Source organism: Oncorhynchus masou, chromosome 20 (assembly GCF_036934945.1).
Source record: "Oncorhynchus masou masou isolate Uvic2021 chromosome 20, UVic_Omas_1.1, whole genome shotgun sequence".
Classification (NCBI taxonomy): domain Eukaryota; kingdom Metazoa; phylum Chordata; class Actinopteri; order Salmoniformes; family Salmonidae; genus Oncorhynchus; species Oncorhynchus masou.
The window spans coordinates 20,028,654-20,033,653 of NC_088231.1; the positions used below are offsets into that span (position 1 = coordinate 20,028,654).

Here is a 5,000-nt window from a genome sequence, read left to right on the forward strand (position 1 = left end):
ACCAGCAGAGTGAGACCTATACCATACAGCAGAGTGTGAGACCTATACCATCCATCAATACCAGCAGAGTGTGAGACCAATACCATCCATCAATACCAGCAGAGTGAGACCTATACCAGCAGAGTGAGACCTATAACATCCAGCAGAATGTGAGACCTATACCACCCATCAATACCAGCAGAGTGTGAGACCAATACCATCCATCAATACCAGCAGTGTGAGACCTATACCATCTATCAATACCAGCAGAGTGAGACCTATACCAGCCATCAATACCAGCAGAGTGTGAGACCTATACCAGCAGAGTGTGAGACCTACACCAGCAGAATGAGACCTATACCATCCATGTGAATACCAGCAGAGTGAGACCTACACCAGCCATGTGAATAAACCAGTAGAGTGAGACCTATACCATCCATCAATACCAGCAGTGTGAGACCTATTACCCATCAATACCAGCAGAGTGAGTCCATTCTACCATCCATCAATACCAGTATATGAGACCTATCCATCCTATCAAACCAGCACCCACTAAGACCTATAAACCAGCACCCTGAGACCTATAACATCCAGCAGTATATGAGACCTACTAACCTACAAACCCATCAATACCAGCTAAGAGTGTGAGACCAATACCATCCATCAATACCAGCAGTGTGAGACCTGTAGTTAACCATGGAAGAGACTGAGACCATAGGAGACAGCCATCAATATGGAGGAGTGTAGTTAACAATACCAGGAGACTGTAGTTAACATGGAGGAGACTGTCAATACCAGGAGGAGACTGTAGTAACATCCATTAACTGTAGTTAACATGGAGGAGACCTATACCAGCCATCAATACCAGGAGACTGTGTTAACATGGAGGAGACATCAATACCATGGAGGAGACTGTAGACCTAACATCCATCAATACCAGTAGTTAACATGGAGGAGCCATCAGTTAACATGGAGGAGACCTATTACCAGGATCAATACCAACATTGAGGAGACTGAGACCTATTAACACCCATCAATACCAGCATGGAGGAGACCTGTAGTTAACATGGAGGAGACTGTAGTTAAGAGTGAGACCTATGGAGGAGCCATCAATACCATGCAGAGTGAGACCTACACCATCCATCAACATGGAGGAGACCTATATCATCTATCAATACCAGTAGAGTGTAGAACATGGAGGACTGTCCATCAATATGGAGGAGACTGTAGTTAACATTGAGGAGACCTATAACCATGGATCAGACTGTACCAGCATGGAGGAGACCTATAACATCTAGGAGACTGTAGTTAACATTGAGACCTGTAGTACCAGCCATCAATACCAGCATGGAGTGAGACCTATTACCATCTAGGAGACCAGCAACATGGAGGAGAATGTAGTTAACATCAAGACCAGCAGTTAACATGGAGGAGACCTAGTTACCATCTATCCAATACCATGGAGAGAACATTGAGGAGACTGTAGTTAACATGGACCAGACATCAATACCATGGAGTGAGACCTAGTTAACCATCAATACCAGCAGAGTGTAACATGGAGGAGACTGTCCATCAATACCATGGAGTGAGACTGTGGTTAGAGGAGACTGTAGTTAACATGGAGGAGACTGTAGTTAACATTTAGTCAACTTTAACAGGAGGAGACTGTTTTAACATGGAGGAGACTGTGATTCTGTTCAACATTGAGGAGACTGTAGTTAACATGGAGGAGACTTTGTAGTTAACATTGAGGAGACTGTAGTTAACATTTAAGAGACTGTAGTTAACATGGAGGAGACCCTTGTCTAACATGGAGGAGACTGTCTTAACATGGAGGAGCCTCTCCTTAACATACAGGAGACTGTACTAAGACATGGAGGAGACTGTCCTTAACATGGAGGAGACTGTAGTTAACATGGAAGAGACTGTAGTTAACATGGAGGAGACTGTAGTTAACATGGAGGAGACTGTAGTTAACATGGAGGAGACTGTAGTTAACATGGAGGAGACTGTAGTTAACATGGAGGAGACTGTAGTTAACATGGAGGAGACTGTAGTTAACATGGAGGAGACTGTAGTTAACATGGAGGAGACTGTAGTTAACATGGAGGAGACTGTAGTTAACATGGAGGAGACTGTAGTTAACATGGAGGAGAATGTAGTTAACATGGAGGAGACTGTAGTTAACATGGAGGAGACTGTAGTTAACATGGAGGAGACTGTAGTTAACATGGAGGAGACTGTAGTTAACATGGAAGAGACTGTAGTTAACATGGAGGAGACTGTAGTTAACATGGAGGAGACTGTAGTTAACATGGAGGACACTGTAGTTAACATGGAGGAGACTGTAGTTAACATTGAGGAGACTGTAGTTAACATGGAGGAGACTGTAGTTAACATGGAGGAGACTGTAGTTAACATGGAGGAGACTGTAGACTGTAGTTAACATGGAGGAGACTGTAGTTAACATGGAGGAGACTGTAGTTAACATGGAGGAGACTGTAGTTAACATGGAGGAGACTGTAGTTAATATGGAGGAGACTCTAGTTAACATTGAGGAGACTGTAGTTAACATGGAGGAGACTGTAGTTAACATGGAGGAGACTGTAGTGAACATGGATCAGACTGTAGTTAACATGGAGGAGACTGTAGTTAACATGGAGGAGACTGTAGTTAACATTGAGGAGACTGTAGTTAACATGGAGGAGACTGAGTTAACATGGAGGAGACTGTAGTTAACATGGAGGAGACTGTAGTTAACATGGAGGAGACTGTAGTTAACATGGAGACTGAGACTGTAGTTAACATGGAGGAGACTGTAGTTAACATGGAGGAGACTGTAGTTAACATGGAGGAGACTGTAGTTAACATTGAGGAGACTGTAGTTAACATGGAGGAGAATGTAGTTAACATGGAGGAGACTGTAGTTAACATGGAGGAGACTGTAGTTAACATGGAGGAGACTGTAGTTAACATGGAGGAGACTGTAGTTAACATGGAGGAGACTGTAGTTAACATGGAGGAGAATGTAGTTAATATGGAGGAGACTCTAGTTAACATTGAGGAGACTGTAGTTAACATGGAGGAGACTGTAGTTAACATGGAGGAGACTGTAGTAAACATGGAGGAGACTGTATCAGACTGTAGTTAACATGGAGGAGACTGTAGTTAACATGGAGGAGACAGTAGTTAACATGGAGGAGACTGGAGGAGACAGTAGTTAACATGGAGGAGACCATAGTTAACATGGAGGAGACTGTAGTTAACATGGAGGAGACTGAAGTTAACATGGAGGAGACTGTAGTTAACATGGAGGAGACAGTAGTTAACATGGAGGAGACTGTAGTTAACTGTAGTTAACATGGAGGAGACTGTAGTTAACATGGAGGAGACTGTAGTTAACATGGAGGAGAGTGTTAACATTGTTAACATGGAGGAGACTGTAGTTAACATGGAGGAGACTGTTAACATGGAGGAGTTAACATGGAGGAGACTGTAGGGCATTATTTAACAAACTTGGTCCTTGGAACCCCATGGAGGAGACTGTGCCACCTAGGAGAGTGTAGTATAAAATGGAGGAGAGTGTTCGTTAACATGGAGGAAAACCCTTAACATGGAGGAGATTTAAAATGCAACTTAAATATTTTTTGTCATAATATGTCCACAAACTCTTCTGAACTGTTTCCTCTGGGAAGCACCACCTTTGGCCTCCTACTAAGCCTATAAGCCACACCTACTAGCCTATAAGCCACACCTACTAGTCAATAAGCCACACCTACTAACCTATAAGCCACACCCACTAACCTATAAGCCACACCTACTAGCATATAAGCCACACCCACTAACCTATAAGCCACACCTACTAACCTATAAGCCACACCTACTAACCTATAAGCCACACCTACTAGCCTATAAGCCACACCCCCAAACACAGACCTCCCTGAGAGGTTGCTGGAGCCTCGTCAGACTGAATGACATGACATTGAACTGGAAGAGACCATAGTGTCCTCAACTCTGGTCCTCCAAGCCAGTTCCACTGTGTTGTTTCATTGTTCCCTTCTTTCTAATCAGGGATTGGTTAAGACCAGTGATACCAGGTGGGTGTAATTAATGATCAGGTAGAACAGAGAACCAGCAGGCTAAGATCCTCACAGGGTCAGAGTTCAATACCCCTGACATAGTGGGAGAGAATGAAATAATGAAATAAAATGTAATGAAACCGAATCAATATTTATTGAGAATTATTTTTAAAACACATCAATAAACTGCAAACATGAATTACAATGATAAACCAACAATGAAACTTCAAAACTGAAACTATATCAAAAGATATTGAAATATATTCCCTGAGCTGAAAAACAACATTTTAAAACTATTTTTATTATTATTAAAAGGTAAATTGAGTGAATGAAAGAAAACGAAAGTTAAAAAGTTACAAGTACAAAAACATAATAACTGATACGATCACAGCTGTAAGACCTTGTCCTCCCTGATCAATAATGGTATTGGTTTAATAACTCATACGATCACAGCTGTAAGACCTTGTCCTCCCTGATCAATAATGGTATTGGTTTCAATCCGCTGGTATTGATGGCTGGAAAAGGTCTCACTCTGCTGGTATTGATGGCTGGTATAGGTCTCACTCTGCTGGTATTGATGGATGGTATAGGTCTCACACTGCTGGTATTGATGGATGGTATTGGTCTCACACTGCTGGTATTGGTGACTTGTATAGGTATCACTCTGCTGGTATTGATGATTTGTGTAGGTCTCACTCTGCTGGTATTGATGGCTGGTATAGGTCTCACTCTGCTGGTATTGGTGACTTGTATAGGTATCACTCTGCTGGTATTGATGACTGGTATAGGTCTCACTCTGCTGGTATTGATAGATGGTATAGGTCTCACTCTGCTGGTATTGATGGCTGGTATTGGTCTCTCACTCTGCTGGTATTGATGGCTGGTATAGGTCTCACACTCTGCTGGTATTGATAGATGGTATAGGTCTCACTCTGCTGGTAT

General features: G+C 42.5%; 1 long non-coding RNA gene across 1 annotated transcript in view; it reads right to left on the reverse strand.

Moving 5' to 3' along the window:
* Window positions 1–4,385: 4,385 nt before the first annotated feature.
* LOC135506546 (uncharacterized) overlaps window positions 4,386–5,000 on the reverse strand; it is a 1,790-nt gene continuing 1,175 nt past the window's right edge. The window contains exon 3 of the long non-coding RNA XR_010450541.1: window positions 4,386–5,000. This exon is cut by the window's right edge and continues 144 nt beyond it. This is a non-coding gene — a long non-coding RNA (uncharacterized LOC135506546).